Here is a 21,955-nt window from a genome sequence, read left to right as displayed (position 1 = left end):
AGCAGTACGCCATCCAGGTATTTCTCGCCTACTGTTTCTCACCTACTGAGAATTCGACATACTACTCCTCTGGCGTACTGTTTTTCGTCTACTGTGTAGTAAGGTATTATGTGATTTCAGACACAACCTATGCCTTGAACGTTCCCACAGAAAACAAAGTTGTAAGACTTTGTTAAAGAGACTTTAATTTCTCTGAAAGCCTCTACTTTACTTAGTGAGAATCCCAGACACTTCAACTTTGACCTAATTTAAACTGAATCTGTATTTTTCAAGTTTGAATTTTTGAGATTTCTATTTAAGGTTCAGATTTTTCTCAAAAATCTTAACCCTGTAATTTAAAATTTATGAGACAAATCTTACCCCTATCATGTTCAAAACAAAGGTAAAAAAAAAAAAAAAACATTAGCAAAAATGAGTAGTAAAAAAACCAAATTCAAGATGGAAAAACAAAGAACTTTATTTAATATGATGTGTATTAATATTTTTTGTCTGCTTTAATGCTCCATATCCTTCAGGCTAAATGTTACCGCACCTGTACAGAAATAACCCATAATGTTGTCCTTTAATGTGAATGTGGATTGTTGTTGATCTAATGTGTGTGTATATCAGACACCACCAACACAAATGCATTTGGTTTTTATTTTAATGACATATGTAGTGGAATTGGGGTGTGACAATATATCAGTATAGGGGTATATCATGATAAAGTCATGATAAAGTCAAATAGTACCCTGTATCATGATACACTAAAAATATAGAGATGGCACATGCCAGGAAAAGTTTGGAAAAATTGTCAAGAAAATAAATAAACACATTTGATCTGAGCGTATAAATATTCTTGAGTGAAATATCAGATAATTCTTTGTATTTTGTAAGTTAAATTCAGTCACATGATAACAATACCCATCTGACCTAACTCTAACAATAACTTCTCAAACATTTGAGAAGTGCTCTCATGGCAGCCGTGTGGAAATACTTCACACTAGGTGGCAGGTAATATAACAAAAATATCATATTGCGATACCTGAAGACATTTGTGTTACACTTTGTGACACATTGTGACACTTGTGTTACTTGACCTTAGTGCAGCTTTTGATACTATAGATCATACTATTCTCCTCGACAGATTAGAAAATGTTGTTGGCATTAAGGGAACAGTCCTCTCCTGGCTCAGGTCTTATTTGACCGATCGTTATCAGTTTGTAGATATAAATGGAGTCTTCTCCATGCATACCAAGGTTAATTTTGGTGTTCCACAAGGTTCTGTTTTAGGCCCACTGCTTTTTACTTTATATATGCTACCTCTAGGTCAAATTATTCGTAAACATGGAATTAGCTTCCACTGTTATGCTGATGATACACAGTTGTATGTTTCAGCGAAGCCAGAGGACAGACAGCAGCTTAATAAAGTTGAGGAATGTGTAAAGGACATTAGACGTTGGATGCTAACTAACTTCCTTTTACTTAATTCTTATAAGACAGAAGTACTTGTATTAGGATCACGTGTAGCTAGAAGTATGCTTTCTGATCTCACAGTAACTCTGGATGGACTTTCCGTTTCATCATGTACAGCAGCAAAAGACCTTGGAGTGATTATTGACTCCAGTCTATCATTTGATGCTCATGTAGATAATATTACTAGGATAGCCTTCTTTCATCTCAGAAATATTTCTAAGATAAGAAATATATTGTCACTACATGATGCAGAAATATTAGTTCATGCTTTCATCATTTCTAGACTAGATTACTGTAATGCCTTACTGTCTGGATGTTCCAGCAGGAGCATAAACAAACTCCAGTTAGTCCAGAATGCAGCTGCTAGAGTCCTCACTAGAACCAGAAGATACGACCATATCACCCCGATCTTATCCACACTGTATTGGCTCCCAGTGAAATCTCGCATTGATTATAAAATACTATTATTAACCTATAAAGCACTAAATGGTGTCGCGCCAAAGTATCTAAGCAACCTTTTGGTTTTCTATGATCCGCCATGCCTACTTAGATCAAAAGATGCAGGCTATTTGACGGTACCTCGAATAGCGAAGGCTACAGCAGGGGGAAGAGCTTTCTCTTATAGAGCCCTACAGTTATGGAACAGTCTTCCAATTAGTGTTTGGGAGTCAGACACAGTCTCAGTGTCAGTGTTTAAGTCTAGGCTTAAAACGTATTTGTTTACTCAAGCTTACCATGACTAGATTTTCTGTTACGCTAAGCATAGTACTAATAATCTTTTCTCTCCCTCTCTTCTGTCGAGCCACACATGATTTTATGGACATACTAGAGATCCTGATCCTTTCTGCTCTCCAGACCTGCCTGATCCGTTTTGGATGTCCTACCTCTGGATGGAGCTCTCATCTACTCCAATTCCAGATTGCTGGGACTACGGCTGCTTCTAAGGCCAAACAGACTTCATATAAAACCATAATGAACTTTTTCACACTATCTGTTGTTACCCAGATGAGGATGGGTTCCCTTCTGAGTCTGGTTCCTCTCAAGGTTTCTTCCTCTTAACATCTTAGGGAGTTTATCCTTGCCACCGTCGCCACCGGCTTGCTCAGTTGGGAAAAATTTGCACTTTTAATATCTGTATACCGTGTTTATATATTTCTTTAAAGCTGCTTTGAGACAATGTCTGTTGTAAAAAGAACTATACAAATAAAATTGAATTGAATTGAATTGAATTTGTACAATATACCATACATATCACAGTGTATAGGCTTGCTCACAAACTGCCTGCAATACAATAGTGTTGAATTTTTATTTTTAATAAGCTTGTTTGATACATTAATTAATGTCAACCAAACTATAGTGCCCTCCACTAATATTGGCACCCTTGGTAAATATGAGCAAAGAAGGCTGTGATAAATTTTCTTTATTGTTTAACTTTTTGATCTTTTGTTCAAAAAAATTCACAAAAATACTCTGCTCTCATGGATATCAAACAATTGCAAACAAAACACAGGTTTATCCAAAAAAAAATATCTTTGTTATATATAGGAAACAATTATTGGCACCCTTTTGGTCAATACTTTGTGCTACCTCCCTTTGCCAAGCTCTGAGTCTTCTCCTATAATGCCTGATGAGGCTGGAGAATATATGGCAAGGGATCTGAGACCATTCCTCCATATAGAATCTCTCCAGATCCTTCAAATTCCGAGGTCCACGCTGGTGGATTCTCCTCTTCAGTTCACCCCACAGGTTTTCTATGGGTTTCAAGTCAGGGGACTGTGATGGCCATGGCAGGACCTTTAGTTTGTGGTCAATAAACCATTTCTGTGTTGATTTTGATGTATATTTTGGATCATTGTCCTGCTGGAAGATCCAACCACGGCCCATTTTAAGCTTTCTGGCAGAGGCAGTCAGGTTTTCACTTAATATTTGTTGATATTTGATAGAGTCCATGATGCCATGTATCCTGACAAAATGTCCAGGTCCTCTGGCAGAAAAACAGCCCCAAAACATTAAAGAACCACCACCACATTTAACCGTGGGCATGAGGTACTTTTCCATATGGCTACCTCTCTGTGTGCGCCAAAACCACCTCTGGTGTTTATTGCCAAAAAGCTCTATTTTGGTTTCATCTGACCATAGAACTTGATCCCATTTGAAGTTCCAATAGAGTCTAGCAAACTGAAGTCATTTAAATTTGTTCTTGGATGAGAGTAGAGGCTTTTTTTTAAACCCTTCCAAATAACTTTTGGTGATGTAGGTGACTTTGGATTGCAACTAACTTCTGTAATTCTCCAACTGTGATCCTTGGAGATTTTTTGGCTACTCAAACCGTCCTCTTCACAGTGCATTGAGACATTATAGACACACATCCAATTCCAAGTTGATTCATAACATTTATAATGACTGAAACGTCCTAATTATTGCCCTGATGGTGGAAATGGGCATTTTCAATGCTTGTGCTATTTTCTTATAGCCACTTCCCATTTTGGGAACAACAACAACCTTTTGCCGCACATCACAGCTATATTCATTGCTCTTACCAATTGTTATGAATGACTAAGGGAATTTGGCCTATGTGTTACTTCATATTTATACCACTGTGAAACAGGAACTCATGGTTGAACAATTTCTTGTTCCAGGTCACCCAGGTGTACTAAAAAATATATAAAATATCAATGGGAGTATACTTCAAATATATTTTTCTCATATGAATTCATAGGGATGCCAATAATTGTTGCACACTTTTATTTCACAAATATATATATTTTTAATAAACCTGTGTTTTGCTTGCAATTGTTTGATATCCATGAGAGTAGAGTATTTTTGTGATTTTTCTGAAGAAAAGTTCAAAAGGTTAAACAATAAAGACAATTTTCACGGTCTTCTTTGATCATATTTACCAAGGGTACCAATATATGTAAGTGGAGGGCACTGTGAATGAATTTTAATTTTTCTTTTAGATTTAAAACTAACATTTTTAATTATACCAAAAAAAAATTTATAACACTGAAAGGAAACATTTTACAATTTGAAAGATTAAGTTAAAAATGTATATAAAATCAGCTGTTTCCTGTCAATTGGTAATTGTTTTTTTATTTTTAAATCATTAAAAAATAAAAATGTTAAATATTTCATTATCATCATAATAAATATTTGTTGACATTGTGATATTATTGATATTTTATCTTTTTATAACTCAGCCCTACTTTACAATAATGGATTCATTTATTTATTTATTATGTATTTGTTTATTTGTTTATTTATTTATTTATTTATGGAACTGAAAACATTACAAAGAGACTTCATTATATTTTGGGTTTTTTATGTGTTAAATATACAAATATATATTTCCAATGAAATGTAATATTTTTGCTTCAGTTGACCAAAAAATCATATTAAAGGTTAGTACCAGATAGCTATCAATATCAGCTGATATTCGAGGCTTCAGTATCAGTATAATTATCAGAAAAGAAAATGCAGTATTGTGCCACCAATAGTTAAAAATGATTGGATTGTACCATTATCATTACATTTAGATACATTTATCTGAATTTCTCATATTGTGGAACAGTCACCATACTGAACATATCACTTCCTGTTAGATAATAGAATCCCCCCCCCCAACCCCTCAATCCCCTACACGCCATCACTGGACAGATCATCGTCGTCATCTTCTTCTCATCATACATACCGATGGGTTTTGGGTTTTTGTTTACCGGCCAATTTGAATTCGAATAAAGCTTTGCTTCTGCTGACTGCACATCATTATCTGACAGACTGTAATCCTGGCCATAAATCCTACATCCCGCACAGCCAGGCCTCTTTGTTTGGGATTACTGCAAGCTTAGCCTATCACAAAGAGAAACTCATTCCCCTGTAATTAAGTGTGGAGAGTCGTTTTTCCCAATGAGACTGAGAATCCCAACGCATCGCAGGATGTTACCTTTTAGTCTCTGGAGACACGCGGATATGTTACGGATCATCTCCGTCAAGCGCATGCCTCATCTCTACATCTCACATCTGGATCTGATGATCTTATGCTGACATTATTTTTAGCCAATATGAACCATATTTTCTATATTACTCAATTTCCCCTAGAATAAAACGTAGTGTATCAACGATATTTATTTGTAAAGCACATTAAAAGACAATAAAGTTAAAAATCTGTATTTGGATCTTATCTTAAAACTGAAAAATCTGTCTTTACAATCTTCTCAATTCTGTTACCTCCTTGAAGTTGATTATTTTTATTATAACAGCACATTCCAAAGTATTTTATTCCTCTTATATCACAGTACTTCTCCAGTGATTACAATGTTTAGTAATTAAATAATGACATAATACTTTAAGTTAGTTCCTGTTCCCACTTACGTTATAGCAGGCATAAACAAAATAGACCAAAAAAAAACACAGCTTGTCATGTTACTTCCTACATGTAAACTACTCTGTCCCAAAGACGTGGGAAAATGTAAAGTCACAGCTTTACCTCTGACTGTTACAAAGTGCTGACACCGGAGACTCCTTCCGAAAATTTTAAATTACTGTCTCCTCACAGAAAACTTTACAGTACATTTTAAAATCCATTTACAGTATGTAGAGCATCTAACCATGCAAGTCCATGTGAATGAGCTGTTAGTATAGAAATGAAAACGTATAGAACAAGAGCATGAATAATAAATAAGCCTCTAATTTGCAACTACACTACTGTCAAAGCTGATGTTATAGTTTGACCATTTCATGTCGAGTTATTGACCATTTCATGTCTATAAATATGTGTTGTTAGAAATCTTAGCATTGAAACTGAATTGAAGCTTCATTTTACATTTTGTAACAAAACATCTTATACATCTGCATAATTTGTTCATATTTCTAGATTCTACTTCAAAATAAAATCCTAAAAGAAGTCGAACATAAACCTTCCTACCACAGAAATGTTAACTAGCTAAAGATATCTATCCAACTTTCTTTCTTTTAGTTACTTCCATGTTCACACTCATCACAGTAGCCAAATCAAAGCTACAACAATGTTGGAACACTGTTCAGTTTCACCACAATTTCACATCGCAGAAAGGAGAAAGGTCCTGTATTTCCACTTGGACTTGATACACATATGTCTCAGATAAAGATAAAGACTTTTAGAACTTGTATTGAATGTCACTTAAATAAAAAAAATATTTAAAAATGAAATAAAATTTTAAAAGATGGGGATTTGAACAACTATTTTTATAGTTTTCTTGCTGTAAAATCTTAAATGGATATGCTGCAAGTACCTGGAGACACACACATACACACACACACACACACACACACACACACACACACACACACACACACACTCAAGCTCTCTCAGTCAGGGTCTCCATCTGAGTTCTTTGAGGTGGACGTTTTGTTTTGATGTTCAGCCCGCAAGCCGGATCGATACAGCTCTCTCAGATTTTTTCTCAAACGAGGGAAATCCAGGAAAGTAAACAGTGAACAGTCATGAATAGAAAAACGATCGATGACTTTGTTTCTTTTTTTTTTTTTACTTTTTCAGAAGCAAATGGTGGCAGCATTTTTGGTATCTAGAACCAGAAATTTCACTTGGTTTGGTTTAAAAAGCACACATGAACACAGCTCTATAATGATATTTACTGATATTTATATGATATGTATATAAACAGTCATAGTGTAAAATCACTATATTTCTTAGCACATAGTTTGGTATCTGACTCATTATGAGGGGGTGTGGCCTAAAGTATGTTTGTGGAGCTTATGTATTAGACATTCATGTATTAATCATGTGATTCATGTTTGATTCCTGTCTTATTTTTTATGCAACTGAGACAAAAGGCGAGTGTGTAATGACTTATACATGTAGTTTGCACAATCCTAAACTGCCAGCTATAAGCTTTCATTACTTTTTAGCTACATTAGCCTTGTAGCTAAAGGAGCAAACTTCAACTGTGTACACAATGTTCCTCTGACATCAGACAGTAATTCTGTGTGTTTGTCCTGCTGCTTTCACACACTAGCATCACACAACAACATAAAAAGAAACTAACAAGGCAATGGCATACACACATACATTTCTGTATCAGTATTAGCAAAAAAACCATACTCGTTATGAAAAAAAATTGTAAAGATGCATCACTAGTCACAATATTTTCTAGAAATATCAATATCCTATGTGTTGAATACCACAGTCTATTGTGTACACACTTACAATCTGGTGTGAGCCTCTCTCAATCCCTCTCAAACACACACACACACACACATACACATACACACACAAACAGTGCGTCTAATGACTTATGAGGGAGCTTTGGGGAGGTCTCGTCCTCAGTGTCTGGACGAGCCGTGACTTGACTCACATATCTGCATCCTGAGCTTTTCTTCCAGTCTTGTTTAAACTCCAGTTGTAGAATTTCACAACAAGCTCATAAATGCGGGAAAATAAACCATCACTCTGTTTGTGTGTGTGTGTGTGTGTGTGTGTGTGTGTGTGTGTGTAACACAAAGAGAGCCGGAGTTAAGGAAACACTCGCTAAACGACAGGGGCCCCCCCATGGGAATGAGCCTATCTAGTTCACACTCCTTTAACTCGTAAAACACACACACAACACACACACACATAGAGACACAGACACACATAGACACACACACACACACACAGAGACACAGACACACATAGAGACACACACAGACACACACATAGAGAGACAGACGCACATAGAGACACACACACACACATAGAGACACAGACGCACATAGAGACACACATTCACATAGAGACACATGCACTCACAGATGACAAGTGCATGCAACAGTTTGCAACATCTGCTCTCCCTGTGTTTGTATGCAAGTCTATGTGTGTGTGTGTGTGTGAGGCAAACACCCTCAGGCTGCCAGTTCCTTCACCTCCCACTGTTAACATCTGCTCAGTTTAATGCCGCTGTGTAACTCCGATACACTGATTCATGCTAATAGAATCAGACGCCTCTTATCACACGACACACTCGCCTCAAACAAGCCATGCTGATGGATCGCCGCTAATAACCCTGAACACACACACATACACATACACACAGTTTTCACAGTTTACTCCATGCTCCATCAATTACTACTCAGAAAATCTGTGCACACAGAAAAACTCCACTCTGAACAATTAATTTTCATAATTAACATTTGATCTACAATTTCTTTCATTGCTCTATTTTCACTTTTGTTAACAGTTTCTTACATTACCCACAATGCCGTTTGACTACCTGCTGATCACAGTGCAGAGGGATTTAGCCTTCGCTTCATCTCTACTAAAGAGAGCAATGTGGCGCCACTTTAGTGCTTTAGTCTGTCCAGTTCTCTCACCTCCTCATCTGTACACTCTGCTCAAACAGATCAGCTTCCAGGGCTTTCACGCGAACACTGGCTAACACCTTTGCACTCACCATTTCATAGTACTTCTACTAGCTAAGTTGAGGCATATAGTTGTTTTGCATTCTGGGACTTTGAGTGCAACATTTGCTCCAACATCTCCATTAGTTCTACACAGGATTTCTCATTAATATGATGCTGAATGTTGCTGGAAAATGGCCAGTAGTTTGAGATCATTAAAAAAAAAAAATTCTCCTATTAAACTCCATTGTAACAGCACTAACAGTAATAATAATTACAATACCAATAACAGTGTCCCCCTGTGACATCAGAGCAGCACACAACCACTAACTTCCTACAGCATCAGGTAACAAATTATCACCCAAACACATCACATATATTTTGAAATAAACATATTTCAGTCCCTCCAGGATTTAGCAATTTTACAATCACAGAAATGAACGCAAAATCAACAAATCCGCAATATTTGGAGAAGCTTGCAATTTTTAAAAATTACCATAGATTTTCCGCAGATTTGGGGCAAGACGCGTCATGTGACATCAACACCATGCACATTCAGCCAAAGCCCTCTTCGATTCATGTGGGTCGAACATGAGTACAGCTAAAAGGTCTCATTTACCAACAAGCATCACTGCGAAAGACCCTGCAAAACAATTTTACCAATTCAAGTAGTTTTCCAGGAAAAAAAAGCACAAAAAATCTCCACAAGCTGCATCACAAATTGCTTTAAAAAGCTGAAGCAAAATCAAGCATTTCTGTCCACAACAATCACAAAAAACTCCATGAAATCCTGTATGGACTGCATATTTAATGTGTTTCATTGTGGAGTTTATTTTAAACGGATGGTGTGAAGAAAAATCAATTATCTTGAGTGTACCCAATCAGCCAAGAGGTGTTAGGCATCTGATGTTTAATGTTTGCTTCTTTAGTTTAAGATGCTAATCTTGCTAAAAAGTTGGGGAAGTCGCCCAAAATCTGCTTTAATACCACACCCATTTCTTTAGTGATGAGCTAAACATGAACTAAACTTCACCATCTAGCTGAACACTGGGTCGTTATTTATGGAGGCAGCCATCTGGGACAACCGGAATTAGTTTTCTTTTGTTTTGTTTTTTCAATCATAGTTAGGTATCTTTCCACCCAAGGTGCTGCTTCCCAAAGGTTGCCAGTTGATAGTAGAAAGCAGGAAATTATGTGGGTGATGTTACTGACTAAATTTCAACTTTGAATATAAATATAATTTTCCTGTAGATTAACTGTGTATATTATTGATATTATAATAGATATTACTGCTCATTAAGAGATCCACATATGAAATTCTCCAAAATATCTTAAACTCAAAATGTAAAAATACTAAATATTCATTATAAATAACAATTTTCTCCATTCAAATGTTTTGCAAGCCAATGCCATGGAGGCTATAGTTAACCACATTTTGCGTATTTGCTAATTCTCTGCTTAAAAACTCAACACTGTTACTCCTATAAGAGCAAAATTCAGCCTGTTAACAAAAACAAAAAGAAAAAAAACCTTGGGGAAAAAAGAGATATTGTTGGGACACCTTTTGTTTATTGGTAAAACATTTTGTTGACACATTCCCTTCTTTACTCATTTATTTAAGTTGTCTTTCAAATTTCAAATGTTAAGTTATAACAGGTTAATTATAAATGTTAACAGTATTTGTCCATTTCTAACTGCTCTACCAGACTAAAATTCCTGCACTGGATGGACTTACATCAAATACAAAATGTTTGAAAGAAATCTTTTTTTTTTTCATCAGGATTTGACTGTAGATGACATGACTGGACATCTCTAACCCTGAAATGTTGCAGAGACATTTGAAAAATCTGTCACACACAGGACACACAACACACACGCAGAATCAATAAAAATGATCTTGGAGTCCATATTCTACATCTTGTGGCTATCGAGGCCGTACTGTACAATGAAGCAGCAGAGTGTGTGTAATTTGTCAATCTAATCTGCAGCACTCTTGCATTGATTTTTTTTTCTCTCCTCCCTATTTGGACTTTTTTAGCCTCTAGTCATTACAGGCACAAAAAAACCCCACACACACTTAATCATACGGTGTGTTAATGTACGGGTCACGATGATGTCCATTTTCTTGCCCTCTGGTAATTTAGTTCCTTTCTTCAGCTTTGCTCTAAAAATGTTTTTTATAGGTCAGCGTCCTCTATTTTCTGAAGATGGGGTTGTACGAGGCCATCCATTCTTTTCTGAAAGAATATGTCTTGGAAAGAAAAAAAACCCTTGGAAATGATGTTTACATGTGTTGAGTGTCAGTTTTCTTTCTTCGTAAACTGATAACATTAGTTACACCACAGCGCTGTTGAATTCTCAAATCAGAAAGGGTGCACTCATTTTATATGTTTATAATATAAATCAGATGTTTATAATAATGTGCTTGTTATAATATATTACTGTTTTTATAGTAGTAGCTCATTCACAGGGACTTGTACGGTGGACGATCCACGTAAATGGATTTTTTTTAAAAAACAAAGCAATTGGTGAAGTTTTCTGTAAGGAGATATTCATTTAACATTTATGGAAAGAGTCTCCAGTGTCAGCACTTTGTACCAGTCAGAGTTAAAGCTCTAATTGTTACGTTTTTCAGCATCTTCAGGACAGAGACAAAGGTATATTTTTATTTATCTTATTAACTTCAAAAGCGAGAAAAAAGAGAGGTTGGTGAGGGAAAGACTGTTTATAGCGGCTATAATGTAAGTGAGAACAGGAAATAATGTGTTTTATGAACATTCCACAAAATTAAATGAAACTATAAACTATAATGACATGTCACAAAAAACTTTGACATGTCATTCATTAATAAATTGCAAAATTGAATATTTGGGAATATTGTTTAAAAAAAAAAGGATTGATGTCTGAGATGAATTAATACATTATTTAAGGTTAAATAAATCTTTTATTTCATTCAATCAAATAAAGGTTAAATATGTTTTAACATTTGGTTTAGATTTGTATGGGTTAAATGGCACCTCAATCATGGAATCATCAATTTATATTAATTAAAAAAAAATGTGGAAATACAATAGGACCTAAAACAAACTCTTGTGGGACACCTTTTGTTTTTATAATTAAAACATATCCCCTGTTTTACATGTTATTTTAAGTTGTTTTTCTAAGTTACATTTATAACATTTTTACCTTGAAGATGCTGTTACATTTCTTTCTTTTTTTCTTCTCTTGTCCAGCTGCTAAGCCAAACAGTTCTGTTTTTATTTATATTTGATTGTTTTTAGGAAAATGCAGACAACTGTGGTGAAGGGCCCTTTTCACAATAAAAATACATAAATAAATGGAAGTACATATACACAGTGTAAAACGAAGTCTAAACATGTCCAAAATTGAACTCAACAATGAAAGACTCCAAATGAAATAGATCATCAATAAATAACTACATTTCATGTCTGGATTGTTTATTTTGGATCAGTTAAAAATATTTTCTTCCTAGTCTTGAATTTTTGAGCATGTTTATATGTAGATACTTTCACCCAAGTAGAGTTTTATGTGCAGCTTATAACAGGTTATTAAGAAGAGGAATTCATCTGCTGATGCTGCACGTTGTTCCCAGGTGGAGTGTGTAAATAAAAAAGCTTCAGCACATCATAAACTTATTATAAAACATATATTACACTCTGTATTCGGTTCTATATTCGGCACTTGTTTTGCTCTCAAAGCACCAGGGACTCTTCGCTATCTTATTCAATAATCCCGTTGCTCCTGCATCCTTTCCAATCCATGTTTGTGCTGTTTTTTTTTTGCCAAAGCTATCATTTACACCCCGAGCTCTTGAAGAAGAAGAAAAAGAAGAAGAGTGAAAGAAGACAGACCTCCTGTCTGATGGCACGTGTGTCACTGTTGGCTCTCCTCGAGGCTTTAGCCTCCTTATCAGCTTCAGTCGAATGTATTTCTTATCAGGAAAAAAAAAAGAGAGCCGGGTGACAATGTGGGCCGTTATCAAATTTCCTCAGCCCAGTCGGCATGTCATTCAGCCGCTCAGATGGGCCGAGCTTTGATTGATGGATGGGCCTTGGCACGGAATAAAAAAAAAAGAAAACCAGGATCAACAGCTTTGCACTTCTCGGTCCTCATCGTGAAACATTCCTGTGTGACAAAAGCGGGATTACGGATGCATTAGCTCTCCATCGACCACGCGCCTCCTGGCCCTGTCAATACTTTACACATAATAACCTGAAGAGACGATAAGGAGACAAAAGGAAGGGAGATAGGAGAGAGCAGAAAACGAAAATAAATCAATGAAGGGGGGAAAGTTTGGGTTTTTTTCAAAGATACCGCCACACACACACACACACACACACACACACATGCGTGCACACACACACTGTCGAAGTGAGTGAAGAGTGCATGGATGGATAATGGCCTCTGACATGAGCAACAATGCGGTCCAGAGGCTTCATCCGACCTCCAGAGTGTCACACAAGACATTCAATTACTCCATTAAATCCAAGAATTGGAGAAGCGAGCAGTGATGCGCTAAATCTCGAAATCATCTTGTTTACAGCTCACTTTCAAATCTTTTGCAATGCATATGGAATTAAACAGTCCATTAAAAAAATAAATAAATAGACAAGTGTCACTCTCCTCAGATGCATTATCTGTGATGACACTTCTGTCAGTACTTCTCAAACCCGCGAAGGATTGAGGAATTGACAGCAAGAGCCTGAGAGCCAAGGGCCGAGCGTAATTGTTTCAGCGATTGCAATTAATTAATTTCCTCCTCCGACTCGGCCTCACTGAGGCTCGAGAGCTGCAGGTAATATCAAATAAATAAAGAAATTAACAAAAAGGTAGAGAGGCATGCTCTGGAAAATTAATGAGAGACGAGCAGGCCGGCGTGTTTCCGTCTGCAGACGGCTGACGCACAAAGACACAATAAGAGCAGGAACAAATAGCACCGTTTTAAAAAAAAAAAAAAGCTAACCAAGAAACACAGTGAGCAAATTCAATTACAGAAGTAATTAGGAGATATAGGGCAAGGCTGCCTTTTGGGACTGTGCCAGAAAACACGAATTAATAAGAGAGAATGGGCCGAGGCCGTTGTAGTAATTAAGAACCAATCACCTATGTCAATGAACAGCGGGAAGGGTGGGGGTGGGGGCAGAATGAAAAAAAATAACTATTAATTCAGTGATCAAATGGAAAATATTTTTAATACAGCAAATTCATTTTAAAAGACTAATTTCTGGAAAGATAGCAAGACATAATGTGTAGAAAACGTGCTGTGCCTCCTTACGGCATTTATATTGCTAATTAAATTTTTGATCATTTGCTGAGGAGGAAATTATGTATGAAGCAGCATTTCACAAATAAATACATGTGGAGATCATGTGACCTTCAAAATGTGACTTCATTTCCTTTATTTGAGGCAACAGTCATTAATTAGTTATTAGGCTAAGAATAAACTGTGGTGTGTATTATTAGCCGAGGAGTTGTTTGAATAGTTGAATGGAACACATTTGCATATGTGTATGTGTAATGCATGTGTGTATATGTGTGTGTATATTTATTTGTGTGTGTGTGTGTGTGTGTGTGTGTGTGTGTGTGTGTGTGTGAGTGAGTGTGTGTGTAAATATTCCCTTTTATGCCAGGTATTTGTTTCTTTTTTTGCAGAATGGTGTTTAATTTGTGGATGAGATTGTGCACAATTTCTTTATTTCCTCTTTTTTCACTTTGATGTAAAATTTTCCTATTTGTATGTATTTTTCTTTACTTTTTCTCCCCTTTTCCATTGCTTTCTTAATTCTTCTTATAAGAAAGAAAGAAACAAATAGATAGATAGGTAGATAGATAGAGTTCCTAATGTAAAAAATACAAAATATTTCAATATAATTTAACTAATAAAAAAATACTGATAACAAAAACAGTAGATAAAAGACGATCCTCATTATCTTTCCAAGTTATTGGAGAAGAGAAAACTGAAAACTGAGAAGAAATGTAAAGAAAATGCACTTAACAACCTAATTAACATTGGATCCATCACATGAGTGACCTCTATTTTCACATTTTAAGGAGATCCACTACTAAACACAATATAAATATGGATTTATGGTGATTTGTCTGAAATTTTGCTAAAAAATAAATAAAATAAATGCGTCAGAATTTGAGACGGGAGAAGATCTGAGATCTGAGAGAAAATCTAATTTAGTCATATTCAAATTGATCTGAGAGCGAAAGAGACGCTAAATATGAGGTCTCTGATGTGAATTTTAAGTTAAAGATTGTCCGACGGGATTAGTTTCATATTCGTTCACAATGAATTTACATATTCATACATGTTAGCCGTTTAAAAGCCATTTTAGCAGCAATATGATGCCGAAAATGCCACTTAATATTATCACAGCTGAGGATCAGTGGCCATAAAAGACCAATTGCCTGAAGGGAAGGGATAACACTAATGCGTTCTCAAAAAACAGCGGCACAAGGTATATAGTTTACTGCAAAGAGGCGGAAAGGCAAAGAGGACGAACGATGAAGTTTCAATATCACTTAAATAGAGTTTTATTAACATTAGCGATGAGCTTCTTCACTTCTAAAGTCTTTTAAGAGTCTAAACTCTCCGACAAGCGGACTTAGTGATGCGATTAGCGTCTGAAATCTCCATAGCATCCACGATCAAACCCCTCATCACACTTTCTCCATTTTTTCTTCGTTTATGTGCGGCCTTAAAACGATTTAGCCTGACGCCAGCGTTAGCACAGACGGCTAATTTCCTATTCACAGCGTCTATTGGAGCCCCATTTGGATAAATGAGAGTGATTAAAAACCAAGATTGCGACAACACAAGATGTCACTCAGCATCGTTCGAGGAACATCTGGTGTCAGGCAGACCTGAGAACATTTTTAACGGTGGGGAGAATTTTTTTTTTGTCTCCCTCTCTTCACATCCTGGCATCCGCATTCACACACACACACACACACACACACACACACACACAAACACACACCGGGGCTTTGGGTGTGTGCCAGCGAGTCGGCCATCTGTGTCCTTTAACCCTCAAGATGGCAGATGTGGAGATTCACGCTGATTTGGAGATTCAGCTGGATCTCGCGAGCCTTTGCCCCATTTTTTTTTAAACAAACATCAAGTGCAAAAATGCTTCCTGTCATTCAGAACCGGCCTCAATGAGCCAATCGACACGGCACCAATTTAGACAAGCACTTCAATTAATTCACTTTTTCTTTCAATATGAAGAGGAAATTGGGGTGAAATCTGAGACTTCGAGGCAACACCAAATGTTTCAGGATCTTTATAGCTGAAAAAAGGAATATAGCGCGTCTTTGCGTAATGATAAGACGTGTTTTTAGGATTTGGTATCATGTTTTGTGCAGTATAAATGTGATCCCACAATTGTGGTGCCCTTATAATTCTTCAAAAGAAATATTTCTAAATATTTAATCAAGGAAATGTGTTTAAATGTGAAAAATGTGTTCATCGATCTCATTTCTTTGCTAATAAGATGTAACAAGGTTGAGTTTTTTTGCGTAGAATTAGCAAAATGTGGATAACTAGCATCCATGCTAATAGCATGAAGATGTTAAGGACATTCTAATCATTTATGTAAAATGTATTTTTCTAATGAATAATTTATTTTCAGTCTATAATTTGGGAAAGAGAGCTGTATTTTAAACTGAACTAGTCAATCCATAATCACAATATCTCCTCTTCCTGTGATCTTCAGGATATTCCCTTCATATGATGCAACTTCCTGTTGAACATGTGATTTGTAACATGGAACATTCCAAATATTTCATAGGGGTGAATGGGTTCAGGTAACAGGGTTGAGTGAATAAAATAAAATGGACCCTTTTCATCACTTGTAGGACGACTCATGGAAAAGGATGTTAAATTGATTCACGTAATTATATTTCAAGGTAGTTAAATATATTTAAGTTATTTATCTGAAAATATGTTTTACCTTGATGCTATATACAGATTTGTAAATGTAATATTAGTCACACCTCAGTCATTCGAATGTATTTCTGATCTCATATAACTTTAAATCTTTAATATTTCACACTTCCTGATATCCTCTGCATTAACAAAACTGTTTTTGTATACTGAGCTCTAATGTTCTGACATTTCTGCCAAGTCCCAAACATGTTAAAGTCAGAACACCTCACATCCTTGTGATTACACAGAGCGCTGCTAGCTCGTCACAAATTGCATCAACCCTTTCCTCCCCCTCTTTTTTTTCTTTTTCTTTTTTTTGTAATATCACGTTCAGTATCGTGTTCACCTCGCCGACTCTCATTCTTTACCCAAATGACAGTGTTTTTGTCCAGGTAATGGCGCTCATTTTCCCCTCTGAGCACAGCGGTGGCTTCACTTATCATCAGACAAAATCACAAGGAGGCTTCAGGGGGGGAAAGGGTGAAAAACTCATGTGTCGCCTTGTGTTGCCACTGCTGGCCTTAAATCATGAACTTTTTTTTCTTGATATTTCCTGACTTATAAGTGAGATCACATCACAATCCACACACTGCAGTGTTAAAGAACTGAGAGCAATGTACTCTAGGCTGATCATAATCTTTCCTAGCTAGCTAATCTTACATTCACACTAGCAAGTGAAAATGCAACAGGGAATACATTGATCTTCAATGTAGATGTGCAACATCAAACTACAATTTCAGCGCGAGTCATTAAATCAACATTCTCTCACTTCTATGGAAATGAGTTATAACAATAAAGCATCAAATCCAAATGACTGGCTTGAAAAATTCCTCAAACCTGTCCTATAGTGGTTGTGGTATGAGGTTTCTTAAGTTAAATTAACTTTAAGGGAAGGAAAACGTGTAAAGTTGCACCATATCATGTTGTATACATGTTCTCATTAAACACGTATAAAGAAAAATAAAGCTTAGAAGGAAGTAGCTGAGATTGCTGGTGCTCTGCTCAGTTGCGTGTATATAGCTGCACAAAGCAGAGCACATAGCATGTAAATCAACCACTAATATTAACACAGAATAGTACATTATGCCATTTAAGTTTAACGAATTCTATTTATACCACACACACACACACACACACACACACATATATATATATATATATATATACACAGTTGCAATCAAAATTATTCAACCCCCATTGCAAATCAGGTTTATTGTCAAAATGTACAGACTTTCAGATGTTTGCAATGAACAAATCAAACAAAAGCAATTGAAATAGTTCAAAACAATGAATGCTTCAAGTGGTTTCCCCAAATTCAACTGAAAATGCAACTTATAATAACTTCTCCAGTCTCAAAATTATTCAAAGCCTTCATAGCAAGCATCTTTAATGCTTAGTAGAGCACGCTTTTGCTGTTATGACCTGCTGCAAATGAGACACAAAGCCAGACACCAGCTTCTGGCAGCGTTCCTGAGGAATCTTAGCCCATTCCTCATGATCAATGGCTTCCAATTCAGTAATATTCTTGGGTTTGCGTGCTGCAACCGCCTTCTTCAAATCCCACCAGAGATTTTCTATGGGGATCAAGTCAGGTGACCGTGATGGCCCTGTAGCCTCAGATTCTTGCTCTTGGCTGACAGGAGTAGAATCTGTTGTGGTCTTCTGCTGTTGTAGCCCATCCACCTCAAGGTTTGATTTGTTGTGCATTCTGTTATTTGAGTTACTATAGACTTCCTGTCAGCTCAGACCAGTCTGGTCATTCTCCTCTGATCTTTCTCATCAACAAGGTGTTTCAGCCTGCAGCTACACCGATCACAGGTTGTTGTTGTTTTTTGTTGTTGTTGTTTGTTTGTTTGTTTGTTTGTTTGTGGCACATTTTGTGTAAACTCTAGAGAACTTTCTGAAACTAAACTTTCTGAAATACTCAAACCAGCCCATATGGGAATATCTTACTCATTGAGAAACACTCCATAGAAGCTACCACTCAAGATGCATGGAATAAACGTTAGTTTCTGGGATGGTTCTTAAACACTACTAGTGTTTGTGATGTAGCCTTAATAGCCTTTAGGACAAGCTCAAGATATTAGTATGAAGAACATAAAGAGCCACAGCTAGCCATAAAAAATTTTATGACAGAAATTTAGCCCTCACTGTCCTCCATCAACCATTTTTTCTAAAGGTCTCCTGGTCGGTCCATCATGTCCAAATTGATGCATTGCGGCTTTAATAAACACACACTGCATAGAGATCCCTTTCACTCTCTCTCTGTCTGGGAACGATGTGACCCATGTGAGCTTCTCCAGATTTGTGTCACGCTGTGAATCGAGTCCATGCATCTTGATTTTGGTGACAGTTAGGCTCTTTGTGATGAGCGAGTGCCCTGCAGTCGCTCGTTTCCCCCATGGGGGAGCGAAATTAAACAACTGTTGTTGACCCCCGTTATATGGGAACACACAGCGAGTGTAAAGTGCTCGTCGTACCCCGGGGACAAAAACGGCCCTGCGGACTCCCTGGAGAGAGAGCAGGAATCCTTACAATCCCACTCCGACACACACACACACACCCACACACACACTATAAAATCTTTACTGCTGTTAACTCTTACAGTTCACATTTACACAGCTATTTCTTGAAAACATACTTTTTACCTCTTTGTTTTTTCCTTGTTGCATCAAACACCTTGAGTATAATGTTAAGAAGTGTGTATTGAGCCAGAGAGACAGTGAAAACACAGTTTTCAATTGGACAGCAAGTTAAAACACAGACAAAAACATCCATATACATGTTGAAGGAGCCTTCATCACTCAAATAATAAAAGTGTGAATATGTGTGTGTATAGTGCCCAGCAGTGGAATTCTGTATTCCTTATACTGTGATAATCCATCCACTTCAGTCTTCCCTACACTACAAATATTCCGTTTACCAGTTTTCTGTATACTCCATTATTTCCTAAACTCCAGTATTTCATACACCTCAGTATTCCAAATACCTCAGTATTCCAGACACCTCAATATTCCAGACACCTAAGTATTCCAGACACCTCAATATTCCAGACACCTCGGTATTCCAGACACCTCAATATTTACATTTACTTTTACATTTATTCACTTAGCAGACGCTTTTATCCAAAGCAACTTACAAATGAGAAAAATACAAGCAAAGCAATATATCAAGCAGAGAACAATACAAGTAGTGCTACCATACAAGATCCATTAATTGAGTTCCAGAGGAAGCAAAGTGCACAGAGTAGAGGTGTAAGTGCAATTTTTTATTTATTTATTTATTTATATTATTATGAGTTGGTTAGGTGTTCACGGAAGAGGTGGGTCTTTAGCTGTTTTTTGAAGATGGTGAGAGATTCTGCAGTCCGGATTGAGATTGGAAGTGCATTCCACCACTGAGGAACAGTTAGCGTGAAGGTTCTGGAAAGGGACCTTGCGCCACGCTGAGTGGAACTACTAAACGTCGGTCGCTAATCGATCGCAGATTGCGAGAGGGAACGTAGGCCTTCAGGAGAGAGTTGAGGTAGGAGGGTGCTGTTCCTGACAAGGTCTTGTAGGTGAGCATGAAAGCCTTGAACTTGATGTGGGCAGCTACAGGAAGCCAGTGGAGGGAGATGAAGAGGGGTGTGACAATATTCCAGACACCTCAGTATTCCAGACACCTCAATATTCCAGACACCTCAGTATTCCAGACACCTCAATATTCCGGACAATTCAGTATTCCATTCACTTCAGTATTTCTTACACATCGGTATCCCATATACTTCACTATTCCTTACACTTCAGTATTTTGCAAACTTCAATATTCCTTAAACTTCATTATTTCTTACGTTACAGTATTCTGTACAATTTGGCTTTCATTAAACTTTCACAATTTTTTTAAACATTCACATCTAAATTTTTACCCATTTTTTCCATCGGAATTAATGCGGGAAAAAAGAAATATTTGCCAAGATTTCTCTCATGACCTCCATCTGTTCAACAGCCAGATCATAATACATCAAAGCCGTTTATATAAATGCTTTATGAACTCTGGAGTGTGTCGCTCTCAGATTTGGATCAAGAAGCCATGGAATAATAAAGGCATTGTTGTTTAATTAACCGGGTATGTGATTTTCTCACTAATCCCATCTCTCTCTCTGTCCCCTGCTGGTCAACACTAGACTCTGGACTGGCTCTATGACTGTGCGTGTGTGTGCATTTGTAAGGCTTAGATAGTATCTTAACACTGCACTGTGTTCTAGTAAAAGAGATCCACACATGATCACTATGGGACAAAACGGAATAAATATGTCCAGCCAATCAGAGCAGAGTAATTTGCATGTAGAATTTCAATAAAGCTGAGAATGTAATGATAGATTGTCACTATATGATACTATTTTATATACAGACCTGAACTCAATCATATTGTGCATGTGGTTATATTTATTAAAAACCACATTATTTATATATAGCCGCAAGAGGCGATCTGCGGGGTCCAAGCACCTTTGCAAATAGTGGCCCCAGTGGTCAGTTCTTGCCAAGTTGTATAAAAAAAAAATAGTGAACCTACTGGTCCAGGTTTTTTTTTACAATAACTTAATATTAACTCAAAATGCTTGCTGAAATCTAATTGGCCAATGGCCACCATGTTTTTTTAAATAATCATATATCCACTTGCAGTAAACCAAATTTCATCTTGATCAGACACATTATTTTTTTGAAACTGTTATTTGAATTTAATATCTCAATTTCCATGGGAATCTGTGCAACCAATCAAAAAAGTCAGAGCTGTTTGAGTAAACTAGGCTCCAACTAGGCTCAAAGATTATTTTGCATGTGGTGAACATATTGGTGAATATTTGTTCACAATTAATTCACAATGTTTAATTGAGATTAGAACTTTGCAGAGTGTTTCAATGCTAATCTCGTCATGGGGCGCTAAAGAAATCCTAAGACTAGTTTGCAGAAATGTGGTTCACAAATTATATTATGCAAATTAGCTTAAAATATAAGTAGCCAAAGCAAAACTGTCCATATTGAAGATGGTTTGCACTAATCCAAAAAATCAGAGGAAAGAGGAATTTTTTGTTCTGTGGGTCACCGTTCTTGAGATTTGCGTTTAAAAACATTGTGCTATTCAGCCTCCATCAGGTTGAGTAACAGGAGAGAGTGCTAACTATTGAGCAAG

At 36.7% G+C, this 21,955-nt stretch overlaps 1 long non-coding RNA gene across 1 annotated transcript in view; it reads right to left on the bottom strand.

The window, feature by feature from the left end:
• The window catches only part of LOC128613660 (uncharacterized), a 44,991-nt gene that overhangs the window by 20,203 nt on the left and 2,833 nt on the right, over window positions 1-21,955 (bottom strand). The window lies entirely within an intron of this gene.

Source organism: Ictalurus furcatus, chromosome 10 (assembly GCF_023375685.1).
Source record: "Ictalurus furcatus strain D&B chromosome 10, Billie_1.0, whole genome shotgun sequence".
NCBI lineage: Eukaryota > Metazoa > Chordata > Actinopteri > Siluriformes > Ictaluridae > Ictalurus > Ictalurus furcatus.
The sequence above is the reverse complement of the archived record's forward strand: the minus strand, read 5'-3'. Positions and strand labels throughout refer to the sequence as shown.